At 41.4% G+C, this 22,712-nt stretch overlaps 1 long non-coding RNA gene across 1 annotated transcript; it reads left to right on the forward strand.

Moving 5' to 3' along the window:
* The first annotated feature begins 381 nt into the window (after window positions 1-381).
* On the forward strand, window positions 382-10,825 carry LOC123842430 (uncharacterized). The gene is made up of 4 exons (XR_006790411.1): window positions 382-489; window positions 8,583-8,759; window positions 9,732-9,896; window positions 10,656-10,825. It is a non-coding gene; the product is annotated as an uncharacterized LOC123842430 (long non-coding RNA).
* Window positions 10,826-22,712: the final 11,887 nt, after the last annotated feature.

Raw genomic sequence — 22,712 nt, forward strand, 5'->3', positions numbered from 1 at the left:
GGAAGATTAATGCATTTTCCCTTATCACTAATCCTTTGTGTGGATTAAAAGGGGTTTTCTTTGTGTGGATTAAAAGGGGTTTTCATTTTTTTTTTTAATTAATTAAACAAGGAGGTCATTAGGCTGAGGTGGCTTTAAAGCCTTAGTAACCTACATAAGCCAGCAAAGCCTAAGCCTTCGATGCCTCAAGGTCAAGTCATGGAAAACTAAGGACAACCAGTCACGATCAGCCAACCAGCCTTTCCCAAATAAGGCAACCACGGGAGCTGTGGTGAATCCAATCATTTCCTTGCAAGAGTCTTTCCTCTGGCTCCTGTCTGTGGTTGGTGGACTCCTAACCACTTCCCCTCTGGTGCTGCCTAATTCAAACAGAGGTTAGCTCAAATAAACTCCTGAAATGCTAAGTGTGCCTCAGTTTATCTTCTAACAGGATCAAGACATTGCCCGTTTGCTTCCGCCGCTCTGCCTTTGTCTGCTTCTCCTTCTGAAGTGAGTCCATCCCTCCCCCCCATTTGGGCTGTCAGATTTGTCTTAGTTACTTTGTTTGAAGGTCACTTTGCTAGCACCTGACCTGGGCGGTCATTCAAAGCTGGCAGGAAAACCTGTCTCTCAGAGTTAGGGGCAGCATTAGTGCTCTCTGAGCTGCCTAATACGCCTCTTCTTTGCCCGAGACAATGAAAACCTAATTTGGAAAGCTGCCCTGGCTTTGGAAGCCGCTGTTCACTCAGTCAAAAGAGAACTTTATTTACATAACAACAATGATCCTATAAATTGATTGACTGCTTCTCACTTGCAGTGCTTCTGGGTCCATTACAGTGATGATATCAGTCAGGACTCTGTGTTGCAGGTACCAAGAACTCCCAGGTCAGAGAACTAAGCAAAAGGGAGAGGGAAAAAATGGGCTCACTTAACTTGGAAGTACAAGGGTAGAGTAACCTTCAGGCATGTCTTGACCCAGGGATTTAGTTGGGTGCTCCCTGGTTTCTATCACCTGACTACCATTCACTGGGCTATCTTCATTCTCCTGCCCCATGTTTGGCCCCCGGCTGGCCCAGCTTACAAACCCACGATTGCTAGCCATATTTGCAGAAAGGAGCCGGAAGCTCTCTCCCAGCATTCACACCTAGCAAAAGTTTCCTTGGGTCTCATTGACTTCATGAGATCACATGATCATCCCGGAGCCAATCACTATGGCTAGACACATCCCATACTTCCTTTGGCCAGTTCCCAGGTCACAAGCTTATAGAGCTGGGGTCAGAATGAGAGTAGGGGAGGGGGCCCTGAGAAGAAAATCAAAGTGCATTAGAAGGGCACAGTAGGTGCTCTTGGTGTCCCTCCCAAATCCTCAATGCAAGGCCCATGCAGCCATCTCCCAGCTGCTGCACCACTGGCTGTTAACAGCTCATACCGCACTTCTCTGGAGGATTGTTTGGTAGATGCCTTCTCACTGACAGCTTTGGGGAATTGGGTCCTTCTCCCAGGAGTGGCCAGCAACGAATGACTGATTGATACAGGGGTATAAATCTGGAGAGGGCAAACTCCGTGCTACAGTTCATGCACCAGAGCTCGCTCTAGGATCCAGCTAAGACTAGGCATCCCCTGGAACCACTTCTTGGCATCCCCAACTTTCCAACCCTCTCCTGTTTCTCTTACCCCATTACAGGTTTGTCCTGAGAGCACGCACTCAAATAACCATTTGCACAAGAATCCCAATTGCAAATTCTGCTTCTAAGCAACACAACCTAAGGCAGATAAAAATGGAAAAAGCATGCTAAGTAGCAAAAACAATAGACCCTGGTGATGATGATGATGATGATGATGATGATCTTCGCCATGTGTTGAGGACTGGCCTCCATGCTAGATGATTTACAAACATGTCTTCTTCATATCCTCACCACAGCCTCCAGAGATGGTCATTGTTATCCCTGGAGGAAGTCGGCCTTTAGAGAGAGGAACTGAATTGCCCAAACTCATATTGCTAGGAGCTAGAAAACTTGGATTTGAACCTACTATCTCTTGTTGCCAGTTGCTACTGCTCAGAGACCAGGTCAGTAACCTCCACCCCACCCGACAATATAGCAAACCTCCTGTATCCGCTATATTCTTTCTTTAATGTGTCATATGTGTCAGACACTTTGCCAAGCTTTTTATGCAGAACCTCATTCAGTTGTCACAAAAGCTGTAAGAAGTGGAATATCATCCCATTTCACAAACCGGGACAACATGGGAAGATGCATGAGCCTGCCCAAAGTTGCACGCTAGTAAGTGGTAGAGCCCAGCTTGGACCCGAGCATCTGACTTCAGGGCTCTCTCTCCTAACATCTGGTTAACTATTGTTGCTAAAGTTCTTCCAACATGTCCTAAGAAACCAGACTTCATCTAGCTCTGGAGAATCTAAAACAAAGAAAAGTTTCCCTTTTCTTTTTCTGAGCCTTGGCTTTCTAGCTAGGTAGGAAAGCAAATAATAACTCTGGGTCATTAACCCACGTCTCAATCAATTTAAGTCAATTCCAAAAACTGTCAGAGGTGGGTACGAAATTGTCTGTCAGCTTCATACATTTACGATGTGGGGGGGAAAAACCCTGAGAATCGTGTTTAAAATTGGGATTCATTTCCTTGAGCTACATAAAGAGAAGTTGGCTCATTTTCTTTATAGTAATTGCCACAATTTTCCTAGTAGTTCCCTCTTTGTTGTCTGGCTCTCCCTGAAAGTAAGCTTTGTGAGCACAAGGACTAGGTTGGTCTTGTTTATCACTGTTTTCCCAAGACTTGGCACTGCCATGGCACATGGTTTGTTTTTTGAAAATATCTTTGAAAGAATACATTTTGAAAATGAAGGGAAATAGCAATCGCATCAGGCTATCTGCTCCTGATAAAGTTCTCTTTAAAAGAGAGAACTGAATGATAAGGTTAGAGGTCTACTAACTCCTCATGATTCTACCAGTGATTAAAAGCCAGTAGTTTCATTATTTTTTTCTGTCCTCTGGTTTCCAGAACTTAATTCTGTCTTGTAAATTGAGGTCAGAAAACTGGTAGAAAATTGAATTCCTCCAGGCTGTTTCTCCATTTGGAGACTAGAGCCACCATCAGCAATGTCTTAATGAATCTCTACTCTATTAAATTGTTATTTGGTCCTGAAGCAGGTCATTTGTAGCCCCTCTTCCTCAGAACAGAAGGTAGGCTGCAGAAAAGAAAGGGAACACTCAGACAAGGCAGAACGATATTAAGAGGTACTCTCCAACTGTGGATCCACATTTAATTAACTCTTTCTGAACAAAGAGCGATCAGATAACAGGCTCACACTGTCAAGGGAGGTTGGAGGCGGTGGAAAATTCCTGCAAAGGACTGTCCAGAGATGGACGTGGTGAGACATCCAGGGATGGTGCATCTGTTTGGAGAACTGGGTCCCTTGCTGCTGGGAGCCTGGAGAATGCAAACTTCTTGAGTCAACTCAATTCAGGTGGGAACGAACCCATCTTTGACCCATCACTCAGTTGCTGTGCTGTCTCATGCCCCATCATGTTTTATTGCCTTCTCTAGACTGGCCTCCCTGCCTTCATTCTCAAGCCCTGCTCCCCTTTGCAATCTAAAAAGAATAATTATTTAATGAGCTTCAATTACATCCAGATACTCTAAGCACATTATATGGATTAACTTGTTTACTCCTTACAACAAGCCAGTGGGGTAGATAGGGTTATCATCCTCATTTTGTAGAGGAGGAAACAGGGATTTAGGGAAAAGAAATGGTTTGCCCAAGGTCCCATATACTAGTCAATGGCAGAACAAGCTTCTAGTCCCGGGCAGCCTGATTCCAAAGACAATGATGTTCACCTTGCTGTCCTGCTTCTAGCCAACACCCAAGTTGTCTCTCTGAAGCCTGGATCTGACCATATCCCTCTCGTTAGTCTTCTGTGATTCTCTGCTGCTCAGCTGATGAAGTCCAACTCCATTTCCTAGTAAGTTTCTAGACTAGGCTTGAATCTGCCTCCACCATCTCTGACTCCCTGACACTCTCCCCAATGCACTCAACTTTCCATCCCCTCTAGACTTTTTACTGTTTCTTTTCTTTCTTTCTTTTTTTTTTTTTTTTTGAGAGAGAGAGAGCACAAGTGGGGGGGGGTAGGGCAGAGGGAGAGCAAGAGAGAGAGAATCTTCAGCAGGCTCCATGCCTGCCACATTCACATTTGGGGGAGAGGGAATTCTACTAACATCCAGTGAGTAGAGGCCAGGGATGCCACCAGATATCACATATATAGTCCCATCCAACAAAGAATTATCCAGCTCCAAATGTTAATATTGCTGAGGTTGAGAAACTGGCTTATCCTAGAGCCTGCTCATAGCAAACAAAGTGACTGATGTGTCTGTTAGAACAAATACAGCTCCGAACTTCAGTTGTGATGAGTGTTTATTTTAAAGGACCTAGGCTCCATCCTTGGGAATCCAATCAGAAAGTCCAGACACAATCAAAAATCTTAAAGTCCCAGGAATCTGGCATGGAAAAAAATCTGAGACATGCATTTCTTCAGTGTTTGGCTAATCTGGGCTTTTAAAAATCAACACTGTTTGACATAGACAGGATACCTGGTATGGCAGAAAATACAAATGAGCTCCATTCAGAAGAGAGGTTAATTTTTTTTCCAGAGCTATTTTGGGGAGGAAGGTGGGGAGAATTATCAGAGATATAGGAGTGACTGAGGAGTGTGAGTTTATGGTTGTATTCCAGAATATACTGGAGAGTGCTTCAGATGGAAAGTGTGGAATAATGCATGTGTCTAAAGAAGCAAAGGCTGTGTTTTGTTGAGATATTTTGAACAGAATATTGAGAAAACCCTGATCTAGGGAAAGGAAGATTGCAGCTAATCATGAAGGATCGAGGCCCAACAGAAAGGACTTAGGAATATTTCTTGAGTAAGAAAATGAACTAATGAGAATAATGCAAAAATTTTTCCTGGGTGGCTATCTATCACTTCTTATCCAGACTAGGACACTCTTGAAAATGAAGGAGGGACTGTGCATAATTAACAGGGATTAATTGACATGACAGGCATAAACTGAGACGGTCCCAGGAAAATTAAAACTTTTGACAATTTTACGTAAATATTCTAATTATTGTACTTAGGCCACAGGTAGCGTAGACGTGGCATGCACACCACCATTCCTTCCTTCTATGCCGGTAGCAGACATTACTAATCCATTACAGTAGTCTTCCCCTCTAAATCAGTGTGTGGTCTTGAAATCATTCTCATTAGAGCATCGCCACTCTTCTCTACAAATTGACAGGCACTGGCATAAGTGATCAGACTCCAGCTGTGGGTGAGGACCCATTTTTACACTCCACTCAGTTCCACGTGTCTTCATTCTCCCACCATTTTTGTCCTTACTGGAATTCACATTCTCAGGAATCTAGAATTCTACCTTTAGTAATTAAGATTATTGATTATTAGATACCTTTTAAATTAATTAATTAAATAATATGTAAGTCAAGTTATTTTATTATAAAATAAATTCTGAATTAAATTCAGGTTCCTAGGGAGGCAAAGCCTGAGACACAATAGTCCTTTTATTTTCTTTTTAAAGTTTTTATTTAAATTCCAGTTAGTTAACATACAGTGTTATATTAGTTTCAGGTGTACAATAAGTGATTCAACACTTCCATTTGTCATCCAGCACTCATCATGACAAGTATGCTCCTTAATCCCCAACACTTATTTCACCCATCCCCCCACCCACCTCCCCTCTGGTGACCATCATTTTGTTCTCTATAGTTAAGAGTCTGTTTCTTGGTTTGCCTCTTTTTTTTTCCCTATGACTGTTTTGTTTCTTAAATTCCACATGAGTGATATCATACGGTATTTGTCTTTCTCTGACTGACTTATTTTGCTTGGCATAATACTCTCTAGCCCCATCCACATCGTTGTAGTTCCTTTAGACATAACCTTGCAGAATTACTTGAATATCTTGTTGTGTGTGTTTTAATGCTATATGATATTTTATCAATTTGATATCTAGGGTCAATTAGGCATGAATATTAAATATGTTTTTCAGTTAATGGTTAATAAAACAAAACCATCGGGTGAATTTCTGCTTGCTGCAAGTTGTAGGGTTTGATTAACATGGCCATTTTTCTGAGGAGCCATTCTGGTTTCTATCTTGGCAAATACATCAGATAATTTCAACAGGCTTGACTAGTAGTTACAAAACTGAGTGGGATGAACTAAGAACAATGATTGAGGGACACCTGGGTGGCTCAGTCGGTTAAGCGTCTGCTTTCAGCTCAGGTCATGATCCCAGGGTCCTGGGATCGAGTCCTGCATCGGGCTCCCTGCTCCGCGGGGAGCCTGCTTCTCCCTCTGCCTCTGCCTCTCTCTATCTCTCATGAATAAATAAATAAAATCTTTAAAAAAAAAAGAACAATGATTGATGGGCTGAAAGCTATAAGCAATTAAGAGACCCATCTCCCTCAATGAATATTAATGTTTAACCATTGAGGACATGGGGGGGCAAGGTCAGGGGGTGTGGTTGGAGCTTTTCAACCATAACAGAAATCAGTTATTTGGAAATAAGACTGACTCAAAGTATCTGCCTTGTTTAATATAATACATGTGCAAGTTGCTGAAGATTGATCTCTAATTCCATAATCTTTCCTGTAAATTGCTATGTGGGAACCCTTTGTGATGTGTGCCCTGCAATCTAACCTCAGACCTCAAAATTGGCCCTTAACTGAATTCTTACCAGTGTTAGAAGCTTTGTATTGTTCAACAGTAAACATATTTGTTATGTATTTGATGTACCCAAGGTTATTCATTATAAATTAAATATTCATTGCAAACTAAAATACCATTTCAGATGTAAAACATTTAACTCTCTTTCTCAGATTGATGGCCTGTGAGTTGTATCCAGGCTACAGATGTGTTTATTTGGCCCCATAATATTTTAAATTATGTTCTAAAGCTTGCAACTACTAAAAAAAATCTAAAAATCAGGAATTTTTGCATTTTTTAAAGCACATTTTATAAATGAAAAAAAAAAAAAAACCAAAGCCCTCCCACTCTGAAAAGTAGACTATTTAGCAGCACTGGGTATCCATTCCTGTGAAGATACAGGGTATTTTTCAGTTGTACCTAACCATCCTCATTTATTATGTTTCCTTCCTGGCCCCTCGAGGTATTTAAGTGTGCAACTCATGCTTTAGCTTAATAAGTCAATCACAAAGGAATCAACCATGAAATTGAAGATGTAGTCACCCAAGAGTATATTTTAATTTAAATTTAACATTAGCCAATGCTTCAGGCTAATGATGAACATTATCCAGCTGTTCCAACACAAACCCACAGACACACATGCACACAGAGTTTCAGAACAAGTTCTACTCATTCAACCAAATACATATTTGCTAAGTACCTACTATGTGCCAGAAATGATGTTGGGTGTTTTGATAACAACATTAACTTCATCCTTGCTCTCAAAAAGCCCAGAGATAAGCAGGACAAATACACAAGCTAACAGAAAATTGCAACACAGTGAACTGCTGGATTGGGGGATGTATTATGGAAACTCTGATGTGAGGCACATTCCCCAGATTTTTAAAATGTACCTTATACACTGTCAGTCTAGAAGGCAGAGGTAGGTTGAATATGTTTATAAGTTCACAATTGCCTTGTTCTTTTGGATTTAAATTTGTTTTTAGAATTGATAACAGTAAGAGGAAAGCTATAAGTGACTCACTCAAGACCAACTGGTTTATACCAGGGGCAGGACTAGAACTCAGCAGCTGGGCAATTTTATTTTTTTCAGGAGAGATTTCCACCCACTGGCTTGAAAAGTGGGTCACGCCATTGCTGATAGATATGAAAAATATTATCAGGAAAGATTTGCTTCAGGTCACTGCTACATAATATCTCCTGGCTTCAAACAAGGGGCTGAAAGATATTTCTGTCTTGTGGGCATTCATCTAGAATACCTGGACTAAATGATGATTATTTGTGTGGGTTGGGGTCAGTCTTAATGCAACAGCACAAGATCATTATAGTGAAATGAAGGGCTTGGAGGAGGCTCTCATGGTCATCCTGATCCAATTTGTGTTTGACAAAATACTGAATGGGACAGCTAATCCCCAGAATGCAAGAATCAAATTGAGAAAGATCTCACTAGACTGGAACACTGGGCACAAGCCAAAAGATGAGCATTAACAGGGATAAATATTGCTTTAAAAAAATCAATTGGTCAGGTACAGTATGAAGAGGATCAGGCTAGTCTGTGGTTCCCGTGAGAAAGATCCAGATGTCTTAGAGGCTCATGTCTGCCAAAAGAGATGCTATGCCATAAAAAGATGCTAATGGAGAAAACTCTTCTAGTTAATAAATAACAAAATTACTACTAAAAACAGGCTCCCGATAAATAAACAAAGAGCAAAGTTCGAACTCAAATTGATTAAAGGAACATGAAGAATTTATTGGATCATGTACCTAAAAGTCCAAGAGAGAACTCCAAATGGTAGTCACTTTGTAATGTGTAACAAACAACATCTAAATTTCAGTGGCTTTCAAAAACAAAAGTTAATTTTTAATTTTTCTTTCTCATAGGTGTATGGGGCAGCCGCATTTGGACCGATAGAGGTTGGGTTTGGCTGGGCCAGACTGAACTCAGGACTTCCAATTAGTTTTGCCTGCTCCATGGGTCTTCAGTCTGAGGCCCAGCCAAAGAGGCTGTGGCACCTTGGAGGTGATCATTTCAAGACTGATCACAGGAGCTCACAAGGGGTGAGTAGAAATAGGCATGCTTTAGGGTCTGTGCTGGAAACTGGAAACCATCACTCCTTCCCACATTCCACTGGCCAAGCCCAGTCAACTGAATAGCCCAACATCAGCAGAGTTGGGAAATCTAATCTACCCCATTTATTAGGAGGTATTGTGGTTGCATGATAAAGGACATGGATGTGTAATTCTAATGCAGAGAGAGAGATACAATTTTCCACATTCCATATTCTGGCTTCAGTACGCCTGGATTCAGAAATGCAAATAATGCCAAAAGGAATCATTTCTTTCATCTCTCTGCTTTATTGACTTTGAGTACTAAAACCCATCTATACTCATAGCTTACCATCTGCATTAACATAACTTTACTATTTCACTGTATCCATCAACATAATTTTACTGTTCCAGGAAACACTTGCCCAGCAAGATAAAAGTTGTGAATAACTTTATTGTTTGTCCAAGGAACTTCACAAAAGACCCATCAATTCTTCAATAGAAAGCATTAAACAATAGTTTATACCCAAGACTCTTTGAACCCCTCATCTCAAATTTCTGATCTTGTTCTGTCTACCAATCCAAAACTATTATATCATAATCCTTACTAATTTTTAAAAAGATTTATTTATTTATTTGAGAGAGAGAAGTAGGGGCAGGGGGTGAATGAGAAGCAGAATCTCAAGTAGGCTTGACTCCCAGCACAGAGCCTGATGCAGATCTCAATCTCAGGACCCTGAGATCATGATCTGAGCTGAAATCAAGAGTCAGATGCTTAACTGACTGAGCCACCCTCTACTAATTCTAATTAGTAAGTTGCCCCCTTACTAATTCTAACATTAGGGACTCACCTTATATGGGCTTCAAAATCTCAATAAATATCTCATTTTTGTCCTCACTCCTCTGAGATGCTACTAAGATTCTATCAAGGTAGTGTTTTCCTTTATAGTCATAAAAATCAGCTTATCTCTATCTTATCTGCAGGTTGTTTTGGTGATATTTTGGGGAACCAGCATTCAGTAGCCTCATTCTAAGGATATCACCACAAGGCTGCAAAAGGTGTCACCAGCTCCTTTAGATTTATGTTATAAAAGCTGAGCATCCCTACAAGAAAAGACAATTTCTTGGTAGCTACAGAAAATGTCCAAGGTAAGGCTGTGATTGTCCCAGGCAAACCACATGCCCAACCGTAAACCAGTCAGATCTAGCAGGTCGTTGTGCTCTGGTGGGCTACACCCCAATCTCTTGGCTACTGCTGGAAATGAGAATGGAGTGAACCCCTCCTGAGCCACATGGATTGAGAGCAGAGCAGGTGTGGTTCCCCAGAGGACAATGGAGCATCTGATACCAGAAGAAGGGGGAATAAATGTTGAGAAGACATAAATGACAGATATTTGCTCAACTATTTTAGCCAATAGATATTACTGGGTCCCACACAAGAGGAGAAAAGCCTTCTTGCACTACTTAATATTGATCTCTACAAACTGCTGTATATCCAGAAGAGAGAGTGATAACAGAATGGGATGGGCACCAATTTAATACTGAAAACTGCATAGTTTATCTAGAACAAGAAGCCTTGAAAGTTTGTCATGTATAAAAGTGAATAAAACTGATTCACACTTGATTCAATTCAATTAAACCCACAAAAATTGGGGCTGAATTATGTTATGGACTGAATGTGAATACCCATCCCACCCCCCAACCCCCCCACCCCTGCCAAATTCATATGTTGAAGCCCTAACCCCCCAGTGTGACTGTACTTGGAGTAAGGAAGTAATTAAGGTTAAATGAGGTCATAAAGGAGAGGCCCCGATACAATAAGACTAGTGTCCTTCATGGAAAGAGACACCAGGGAGCTCTCTCTCTCTCTCTCTCTCTCTCTCTTTCTCTCTGTGTATACACATTGAGGAAACACCAGGTGAGGACATAGTGAGATTGCAGTTTTCTGGAAGCCAGGAAGAGAGTTATCACCAGAAATGAATCATAGGAGCCTTGATCTTGGGACTTCTACCCTCCAGAACTGCGAGAAAATAAATTTCTGTTGTTTAAGCCATCCAGTCCAGGCCATTTTGTTCTGGCAGCCTGAGCTGACGAATACAAGCATTAGTTTGCTACATAGTGTTCTGTGATTTCAGTAGGTAGGTGGCAACTTCTCCACCAGATCTTGACCATGGCAAAAATCCTATGCCAGCTACTGAGTTAGATATTAGAGCATCATCACAAAAGAGGCTCTGACCATACGGACTGATGAGAAAAAATACCCAGAATTTAGGGACGCCTGAGTGGCTCAGTCGGTTGGGCATCTGCCTTCAACTCAGGTCATGATCCCAGGGTCCTGGGATCGAGTCCCACATTGGGCACCCTGCTCAGCGGGGAGCCTGCTTCTCCCTCTCCCACTCCCTCTTCTTTGTGTGCTCTGTCTCTCTCTGGCAAATAAATAAATAAAATCTTTAAAAAAAAAAAAAAGAAAGAAAGAAAAATATCCAAAATTCAGAAATAAGGACAAAAAATAAATACTATAGCATCTCATGTAGATATCATGTTACAGCACTAACAGTTCTGCTCACTCAAGATTTATCCAATTCTTTTAGAGAATGTATCTGTATTGACTTTGCTTTTTATTCTTTGGAGATCAAATACTGTAAAGTTGCATGTCATCTTACAGATTTCTATGCAAGGGAAAAGATAGCCTTAAAGATTACAGTCCTACTGTCCTATAGGACATGACTCCATTTTATCTAACTAGCAATCTTATTCTAATTTCTTCTTTCCAAAAAGCCTATAAATATCTAGTTCTTCAAAATGTTCCTTGAATAAGTTTTACCTTTTTACTGATTCTTTCATTAAACAGTCGAATAAAAATCCTGACCTGTGCTCAATTTATATTTGTATGAAAGTCATGTTTTCGACTTTTTGAAAATTATTATTTGATAGAGCCTTCTAGATGACTAGGAGAGAGTCATTAAAACAAATTGCAATTGGGACAGGGAGGGATTAAGGAAAGGTAGCCACAGTGCACCATGGAACCAGAAGGATTTAGCCTAGCCTAAAGGATTGGGAATGGCTCCCAAAAAAGAGACGTTTCTTGAAGCATGAGTAGGGATTAGTCAAGTGAAGGAACAATAAGGGGATAAGGTCTGCAAAGGCCCAAGGTCATCAGTGAAAGAGAGGAGGTGGATAGAATCAATAGGGGAGAAGCCATAAGAAGCATATTTTTTATCAGAGGGGTTGGAACCAGAGTTCTAGGCCTTCCAAGGATGTCAAAATTCCCAAAAGGTGAACAGAAAGGGAGCTCATGTCCCTCACCTCTGATCAGGCTTGCACATGGCTTTGGATTCTAGGTAAGCTGTCAAATGACTCCCACAGAAAAAAAAAATAGCTCAGAGGCTCATCCTTGGGACTCACAGTTCAGCTTCAGACAGCAGGAAACAATTCCCTTCTCCTCACCCACTGTGGAACCCTGGAGAGGAGGAAGGAAGCACTTTCCATAAGACCAACCGAAGAGAGAGCTTTCCCAAGCCTGTGTTACACAGAGGCCTAATTAAATCTACATCCATGAAAGGGAGTGGCAGCCAAGTGGGCTCGTTCTGATTCCAGCTCTGCTTTGCAGATGAGGGTTTTTCCATAATGAGCCCAAACCACTTCTCATTTGGTTGCAAATTTCAGAAGCCAGGAGGGAAATAAAATGTGGGGCTTGTGTTGCCAGGATATTAAGCCACTCATCATAAAACAAGATAACTAGAATGTGGTAGATAGAAGACAACGTTTCATCGAGCCTGGCTGGGCCCTGACTTCCTGCGCTGGCTGGGCACAGGAAGGTCTTTGTCAGGAAGTTTTGACCTGGAGGACTGTAGGGCAAAGTGCTTTGTTCGGCCAGCAACCAACCCAAGCAATGGCAGCCACATAGAAGAGTCGTTTCTCTTTGGATTTTTGACACTGGTCAAAATACTGCAGACTTTGGAGACATGCAGACCTGGGTTTGTATCCTGGCTCTCACTTACTAGCTCTGTGGCCTTACATAAGTAGACTCAACTTCTTCGTCTCTATTAGGGGATAACAAAAGTCCTTACCTCAAGGGGCTACTCCTAGTATGAAGTAAGTCAATGCTTGCAAAATGCCTGGTCCAGGGTCTGACATGGAGCAAGTGTTTTCCCCCATTATTATAACTACAGAAATAATCCTGATGATGATGATGGTGGTCATCAAGGCCTGTCTGTAATTTCTATTATAAAAATTTGACTTAAAAAAAAATTTTGACTTCAAACCCTAGTCTTTTTTTCTATTGCAAGTTTCATCTTCAGCCCGTTTTAAGGAGTATGTCAATATACTAGGGAAAAACACAAAGAGTTTTGAGGTCCGTCATTCCACTCTGAGGACCAGGGGGGGTTCAAATGAAGAGATGGGCAATCAACCCATCTTGGTTTGCTTGGGCCCTTCCTGGTTTTAGCACAAAAAGTCCCATATCCTGGGAAACCCCATGGTTCTGGGCCAACCAGGACATTTGGACACCTTATTTATAGGACTGACTCAGGTTGCACAGTGAGTCATAGAACCAGAACGTAACTCCAGGTCTCCTGTCACCCAGCCTGGAAGGTGGGCATAGCAGAGGTTAGCTCCAACACCTTGTCCTGTGGGTGGGCTGAAGAGGTGCACATATGAAAGAAGCTCCTATTTATAAACTTGAGGGCACGGATTTTTGCAACGGGTACTACCAATGAATGAAGCAGGCCAGGGGAGCCTTGCAGCAAACTACACAGTGCTTTCGAAGTGGGTAGCAGGTATTTCACAACAGCCAAGGGTTGCTCTGTGGGAATGTGAGCCCAGTATTGCCAGATAGACTGATGATCCAAGAGATGGCAGATATCCAAATTTTTAAAAATGTGAAATCCCCAGTTTCAAATGTTAGCAACCAATTCCACCAAAACAAATGAACAAACAAAAAACCTGCATGGGCCCATCAAAATATATTCATGGGCCAAACGAGATGTACCAGCCCTCAGTTTACAACCCTGACCTAGACCATGCTTTTCTTCACTTCCAGGCCTTTCACACACTGGTCCTTCTGCTGGTACCCCATTTCCTACCCTTAGCTCTTCAGATTCACCCCAGATGTCATAGGCTATGGATCAACCACACGCTCCTGGTTTTCCCACCACTATATGGAAAGAGTCCCAGGGCTCTGTCCTTGGATGACTACTTGTCTATCTCTCTTCATTTCCTTGTTCATTCATCCTCATGTCTTCAAACATCATCTCCAAGCTAATGACTCCCAAATTTTATTACCACTCTGAAACTCTCTGCTGAACATGAGACCCATATCTTCGACTACCTTCTCGACATCCATTCTTGATGCTTCGTAGGCATTTAAAACTCAATACGTCCAAAGCTGGACTTTTGATTATGTAATTACAAATGTGTCCCTTCCCAATCCCAGACCAAAACTGGAGCCTTCCAGAATCCAAATTCTCAACCCTCTCCTGGCATCACCTTGGTCCAAGCAACCATCATTTATCATTTATCACATTTATCAGAATCACAGGCTCCACACTGGTCACTTGGCTTCTAAACCCCACAGTGTCCAACAATTTGCCATTCACCTCTGACTCCCCTTCACCTCTGACCACAAGTCCTAAGGACCACCTCGCTATTATCACCAACTCTTTGCACATGCTGCTTTATCAGTCAAAATGCTTTCCTCCAGATATTTGTGTGGTTCATTCCCTTTGCTCTTCTCACATCTTCACTCAAATGTCACCTTCATGGTAAGTATAGCTTTGAAAATCCAAATTTTCAATTGCCACCCTACCCATCACCATCGCCAGCACCCAGCAAACCCCACCCTGACCCCAGGACACTCCTGTTCCTTTCCCTGGCTTTATTTTCTCCTTAGCTTTTACCATCATCTAACATTCTATATATTTTACTTTTCTGGTTTGGGGCTATCTGACTTTTCTCCCACTAGCTCCTAGAGAACAAAGATTTGTGATTATTTTTTTTTCACTTCTCTATTTTCAGAACCTAAAACAATACCTAACACATAGTAAATGCTCAATAAATATTTGTTGAATGTATGAGTCAGATAACCGAGATCCAAAGGATTGGCTGTCCTTTAGGAACTATCATGGAAATTTGAATAAATCAGAATAAATCAGAATAAAAGCCAAAATAATAAATGAACTCAAAAGAAAAATAATTAAGCGGAGGGAAAAATATTTTTGTAACACTAATGACAGAGATAGGATTGATTTCTTTTGTTGAATAAGTGCTCCTTCAAAGAAATAAAAGATGACCAATATCCCAGGGGAAAACTCAGCAAAGGACACAAGATAACAGTTGGGGGAGGGGGAGTAATCAAATGACTCATTAGCATATGAAAAGATACCTGTCTCATAATTAAAGAAATGCAAATTGAAATAGCAGTGAGACATTAAGTTTTGCCTAACGGGCTGGAAAATAGAAAGATATTTATTATATACAATGTTAGCAAGAACTTGAGTAAATGGTGAGTGTGCAGATCAGGGAAGCCTCTGTGAAGGCAATTTAGTCACTAATATGCAAACTGTTAAGACACAAATCCTATGATCTACCAAGAATTTATCCTGCACTTTTCTTTGCAGAAATGCACTAAGATATATGCACAGAGAAGTCCATAGCAGTGTTGCTCATAAAAGAGAAAGACTGGAAACAACCTAATTCACCAAAAGTAATTGTTGTTAAATTATGAAGCAGGTCAGGACTCTATTTTATAGATGACAGTATACACCTATTTGGGGGGGGGGGGAATGGTTAGGTAGATCTGAATTATTTATATGGAAATAGGAAGTGAAAAATGGAAGATGCACAACAGGGTGCTTCATTTTATCCCTTTTGTATTAAAGAAAAAAAAAAAAAGGATACGCTTGTACCTGCATAGAAAATTTACGAAAAATATACAAGAAACCATTAACACTGGTTCTCCCTAGGAAGGGTAATGAGAGGTTGGAGGAAGACTTTGACTTCATTTATATATTTTCAAAATACTTAAACATTTTGGGGGGGCAGTTGGGTGGCTCAATCAGTTAAGTGCCTGCCTTCGGTTAAGTGCCTGCCTTTGGCTAAGGTCATGATCTCAGGGTGCTGGGACCCAGCCCTGCACTGGGCTCCATGCTCAGTGGGGAGACTGCTTCTCCCTCTCCCCCTGCCCCTTCCCCCTGCTCATTCTCTCTCTCCCTCTCTCTTTCAAATAATAAATAAAATCTTTAAAAATATATTTAAACATTTTTTTGTATTTACTTTTTTAATAAAAATTGTGTTTTAATAAAACACCATTTCCCCAAAATATACATTGAGTATTTTAAGATACACATCGTAGGACCAGTAGGAGATTGCCTGTTAGATCACAGGCCCCCCATTCCTCCACCCCAAATGCGAATTTTGCTGCTTCTTGCCATCTTAACCTATGTATGAATCAGAATGAGAGTTCTCTTACATCATTCAATTCAGACAATGGTGCCTTCAGACCTGCAGACCACAAAGATAATTACATTGTGATGGCATTTTCTCTCTCCTTGGTCTCAGTCCTCAGTACAGACTTTTGGAGAAAGAAAAAATTATGGAAAGCTTTTATTCCTGACTTTGAAATGTGGCATAAAAGCCCTATAACTACCTGGAAAAATGAAGAGTAATGCAGGTGGAAAACTTCAGGTCCAGGAATAACTTGTTCTTTAGGCTTGGGAATAACGTGCTTTGCATAATAACAGCTTCTAATTAGGATATGTTTTTGGGGGGTTTTTTTGAGTTTTTTTTGGTACCTCTTGACCACCTTCAGCCATTTTGCCCACCCCCCTCAACCACCACCTCTGGCAACCACCAATCTGTTCTCTGTATCTATGAGTTTGTTTATTTTTTAGATTCTAAACACAAGATCACACAGTATTTGTCTTTCTTTGTCTGACTTACTTCACTTAGCATAATGCCCTCAGGGTCCATCCAGTGTTGCTGCAAATGGCAGGATTTCTTTTTTTAAGGTTAATAATATTCCATTGTACGTATACACCACATTTTCTTTATTTATCTGTTGATAAACACTTAGGTTGTTTCCACATCTTGGCTATTGTGAATAATGCTGCAATGAACATGGGAGGGGTGTGCAGATATCTTTTAAGACAGTGAGTTTATTTCCTTTGGATAAATACCCAGAAATGGGATTACTGGATCATGTGGTAGTTCTATTTTTAATTTTCTGAGGAGCTTCCATATTGTTTTTAGAATGTATTTAGAATATGGGCAAGACCATACAAAATAAAACAAAACAGGGGCACCTGGGTGGCTCAGTCATTAAGCGTCTGCCTTCGGCTCGGGTCATGATCCTGGGGTCCTGGGATCAAGTCCCACATCGGGCTCCCTGCTCAGCAGGAAGCCTGCCTCTCCCTCTCCCACTCCCCCTGCTTGTGTTCCTGCTCTAGCTATCTCTCTCTCTGTCAAATAAATAAATAAAATCTTTAAAAAAACAAAAAACAAAAAACAAAAAAAAAAGTCATCCTTCTCACTTCGGTATTGAAAATCCAAGATTACATGTTAAGACAATGCCTTTTATTTAGCTTACTTATGTTTATGCTAACGTATATCAATTTGAGAATGCCTTATGCCTCATCTAGATCTTTTATGCAGAAGTCAGGTTTACATCCATGGTCAGTGACTAAAATTTCAACACTTGGAAGCACTGGGGGAAAAATGATGATGGTGGTACATAGAGTTATAAATAGAAGTAGAAGAAGTAGAAATAGTAGAAGTGAAAATAGTAGACATAGCAGAAATAGTAGTAGTAGGTAGAATAGAAATAAAGGAAAAAGTTGATGTAAAAGAGGCCAATGTAGTAGTGACAGAGATTCTCTCATTGACCAAACTCTGCTCAGGCGCCCCTGAACTCTTTCCCTACTAGGCCTGACTTTTGGACTCCAATGTTTGTCTCTGCATTGTCCAATATTAACAAGAATTCTACTAGTTGGTTTAGCCAGAATTTCCCATCCTCCATACCTGATCACCCTTCAGTGTTTAACCATGTTCCTCATCCTCTACCATCCTCCAGGTGATGTCTGATTACCTTGGCCTGTCTTCAGCAAGAATCTTGTTTGATTGGCTTAGGCAGAATCCTCCTTACCCTCAAGGTTTTTTCTTAATAATTTCCCATCTGTTGACCTCCCCCCTTGTTCCTTGGTTATAAATTCCCACTTGCCCATGCTGTATTCAGTATTAAGTCCAATCTCTCTCCCCCATGGCAAGACCCCATTCCTACACCTATCATGATGACCCTTTCCATTACACCATGAGTGTCATGAAGACAAAGACCTGTGTGTCTTGCTTCTTGCCTATCACCCACCATCTAACACTATTCTCTCTCTCTTTTTCAACCTTCTACCCCCTTTCCAAATGCCTTTCATGACTTTGCTTTCCTTGAAACAACCACACATATGGCTATTTAAACTAATTAAATTTTTTTAAAAAACTTAAAACTCAGTTCTTTATTTGCACTACTCACATTTCAAGGACTCAAAGCCACATGGGGCTAGTGGCAACTGGTTTGGACTGAATACATCTACAGCATTTCCATCACCACAGAAAGTTCTATCGGACAGACTGGAACAGACCATTTCAATACATTCTAAGTTTTCTGAGATTTGAGTTCTCATTTGAGACTTTGCCAACACTGATCCCAAGATGGACTTGGATGATTTGCTTCTCCCAATGTTCAGAATCACCCAGCAAGATCCATTTGGACCAAAGGAAGACATTAATGGCATCCCATGAGGACCACCAAGTCTCATTTCTGTACAGATAGTACTTTGAGTGGTTTGGGATGGTAGCACAGTGTAACCTCTATGTGGTTCCTGGAATCCCCAAAGCCCGGCCTCTTCCTCCACAGTCATCTGTCTCTCCATGGAAGGGATGTTGCATCCATGTGGGAAAGGAGAAGAAAGGAGGCTGTGTGGTGGTGTTATTGCCATGAAGACTCTTGATGTCTCTCCTGATTCCCCAAATGTAGCAGGGACTGAGTGAGCAGTGACAAGTGGCTTCTTTGAAGCCGATCATCCCCATTTTAATTATTTGATCCATCGGAGTGCAGTGATTTGACGGGTTTAAGCTCAGGATCTTTCTAGGCAGCCAAAGTTCAATTAGGGAACATTAACTGTTCCCAAGTTACATGAGAGGCTCTGAAATTCCACTGAAACTCAAATTATACTTGGGTGGAAATCTGCAAGTGTCAGGCTTGAAGATTCATAAGCATAAACAAAAGGGAGAGGAAGATTTGGGAAGAAAAGTGGATGAGGAACAGAAATGGAGAATACAAGAGAGAATACATCCAGCCAGAAAAAAAAATGACTCACAAAAGTAGTCCTTAGGGATTTAAAAATTGGATTTACTGCTTCAACAAGCAGTTGTTAAGGAGCAAAAAATGTTCTATGTTAAGTGCTCTGGAGAACATAGAAGAGAGAGCTCCGGTGTTTTCCTCAGACAGATCTGACTTAAAATCCTAGACCTTCTGTGGGATACTATGAAACTATGCAGCCTCACTATGCTTCCAAGTTCGATGGTGTCTACCTCAAATTACCACTGTGAAGAGTAAATGAGAGAAGGTAATAGATGTGGAGCTCCTAGCATGCATCTGGAAAAGAGTAGGGTCCTAACTAAAGATAGGATGTGAATGGACTTGCCCAGTAAGTACAAAGAGAGAAGAAACAGGGGCCCATGTTCAAGCCCCGAGAAGGTCAACATTCCTTGAAAAGAAAGGTGGGAGAAGAGGAGGCAAAGGCTACTGGAACAGCCAGATAGAGCACAGAAAAACCAGCACTCTTGAAGCCAAGGAAAGAGATTGTTTCAAGATGCTCACAAAAGATAAGGAAAAACTGGGGCGCCTGGGTGGCTCAGTTGGTTAAGCGACTGCCTTCGGCTCAGGTCATGATCCTGGAGTCCCGGGATCGAGTCCCACGTCGGGCTCCCTGCTCGGCGGGGAGTCTGCTTCTCCCTCTGACCCTCCTCCCTCTCATGCTCTCTCTATCTCATTCTCTCTCTCAAATGAATAAATAAAAAATCTTTAAAAAAAAAAAAAAGATAAGGAAAAACAAGGACTGAAAATGTCCATTCATAACCAGGTGTGGCCATTAAAAATGAGGTGTGGCTAAAACACCAGAGGTCATAGATGTTTATGACCTATTGCTTCAAGGGAAGAAATCAGATTATAAAACATCTATGTATTCATTGATAAACGCTGCTGACTGTTTAGTTAGCTCATTCATTCAACAAATATTCACTGAGTGCCTGCTACATTCCAGGCACTATTCAAAATGCTAGCAATATGGGGGTGAGTGAGACAGGTACCCCATGGTGCTTACATTTTACTGTGCATGTATTTATGTGATATTATGTGAATATGTACACATGTTTACATAGCTTTACCTTTGGTTGAAAAGGAGTATATGTGATGGATAATAAAATTGGAAAAATTCATATTTTTGCATATGTACATTGCTTATATAACAAAATATGGCAAGCTATGTCCCAAATATTATTGATGATTCATCCAAGTGGTGGGACAGTGTCTGAGTGGTTAAGAGCTCAGTTTGGGGATCAGGCAACCTAGGCCAACTTATTTTTGCTATCTACTAGCTGCTTTGCTGAGCAAGCTACTGACCCACTCAGCCTGTTTTCCTTTCTCTAAAATGGGGATAATAAGAGTCCCTACCTCATAGTGTTTTGGTGAAGAATAAAATGATATAATGCAAGTATATGCATAACTCAGTGTCTGATGCATAGCAAATGCTCAATTACTCTCTGCCATTATTTTAAATAATTGTTCAGCTTGCCTGGATATTACAATTGTTTCTATAATATGGGTGTATTCCTTTTGTAGCTAGGAAACATAATAGAATGTATTTAAAACAATGACTGTAAGTGGAGGGCAAGTAGGGGCCAGTTGGCTGGAGATTAAATGCCTGAAGAGGAAAAAAGTAAGGTTGTACTGTTATCACAATCTGATTGTGTCAAATATTAGTACTTTGTAAATTCTGCTGTTGAAGACAAATCACAGAAGGATCATATTACCAAGGATGGGAAGTGAGATAGACCACTTACATGAAAAGCCCATTTCTGGAAATGGTGTGGTGACAAGTATCCATGGAAGAAATGAGGATCACAAAACTTTCATGAGAGCCCACAAAAGACAATTCGCTTCCCCCACATCAACAGTGAATCTGTAACTCAAGCCTCTGGTTCCCATATGCCAGGACCCTTTCTATTAGACCTCACTGCTAGGGTATCACTACTTTCAAATATATTCTCTGCTGGGTTGGTTCCCTGCCTCTCATCCTAAGACCTGTATTTGCTCAATTTCTGAAGGTTACATCTCACCTTTCTATATTTAAACATCAATAAAAGGTGGGGGGGGTCAATTAAAAAATCTGTCAATAGAAGAATCTGATAACTATGTGCTTGAAACTATGTCTTTTCAGTCTTTCCAACAAATGAAACACCATACTAATGAAAAGTCTGAGCAGGTGAGTCAGGTGGCCCCAAGTGTACTTGCATAAGAGGTTCCTGAGTTATAATTTATTCAAATAGCCCTGGGAGGGTGGTTGTGTCAATTTCCCTCCTACTGCAGAAATTTTTTCTAAGACATCTCTGAAGGCTAGTAATTGAGCTGCTCATTGAGCTACTATTTATTTAGCAACTATCCTTACTAGACACTGAGTTGTGATCTATTCTCCAGACAACATGCGGAGTGATCCTTGTGAAACCTGAATCAGGTCTCACTCCCCTCCGATAGCTTCCCATCACATTTGGGATACAATCCACATTCATTCCCTAGCTTACAAAGAAGGGCACCATGGTTGCCTCTCTGACCACATCTCCTTCCACTCTCCCTCATCTATGACCCTCCAACCTCTGCACCAGGACACTCCACCATTTCCTTTCACTCTCCCTCATCAATGACATTCCACTTCATTTTTAAGGGTCAAGGGGAAGACCCCTGAAAGTCTTCCAGGCCTTTAAATATGCCGGTTTATTTCCTGCTGGGGTTTCTATACTAGCTATTCCTTCTGCCTGGAATGCTTCCCATCCAGGTCAGTGCATCGGCAGCTCACCCCTGTCATTCCCATCTCAGTTCAACTGCCCCCTCCTCTCAAAGGCCCTTCCTTGATACCTGACCTAAAATAAGACCTTCCCTGGGCGCCTGGGTGGCTCAGTTGGTTAAGTGACTGCCTTCGGCTCAGGTCATGATCCTGGAGTCCCGGGATCGAGTCCTGCATCGGGCTCCCTGCTCAGCAGGGAGTCTGCTTCTCCCTCTGACCCTCCCCCCTCTCATGCTCTATCTCATTCTCTCTCTCAAATAAATAAATAAATAAATAATTTTTAAAAATAAAATAAGACCTTCCCTGGTCACCCTCTGCCCCACCTCTCCTGTTCTATTACTTCATATTCTAATCACTACCAGGAATTACCTTGTATTTCAAATCGTGTTCCCCAGAAGCAAAGCCTAGGGACTTTTGTGCAACTGACTGGCTCACTAAGGGAGTGTTATCGGGAGAAACTTGTAAGGGGGGTGCAGGAAGTAGGATAGGACATGAAAAGCCTGAGCAAAGATGTAGTTCAGGTGACACGTAGTAGCCTCAGCCCACTGGGAGCTCTGGAGCAGGAACCGCACCACGAAGTTCATCCTACCTTGAGGCAAAGGAGCTGGTCTTCTGTATCCCACTTCAGTGTGTCTGTGAGTGAGGGCGGCTCTAGTGTGGGGCATGTTAAGTTTTGAGACAATCTCAATTTTCCAATGGCAAGCCTTTGCACAAGGTTGTAGATGTGAGCTGTTAGGCTGGCAACAGCTGGGGGATGGATGCACCCACCGAGAGGCTCAGAGCAGCATACCAACACCATCTACAACATTTTGCCCCTCTATTATTTTAATTGACTTAGGTGTCTGCCCTGCTAGACTTT

The sequence above is a fragment of the Mirounga angustirostris genome, unplaced genomic scaffold (genome assembly GCF_029215605.1).
Source record: "Mirounga angustirostris isolate CCGP_5_RB_7025 unplaced genomic scaffold, mMirAng1.0.hap1 SCAF_5, whole genome shotgun sequence".
NCBI classification, from domain to species: domain Eukaryota; kingdom Metazoa; phylum Chordata; class Mammalia; order Carnivora; family Phocidae; genus Mirounga; species Mirounga angustirostris.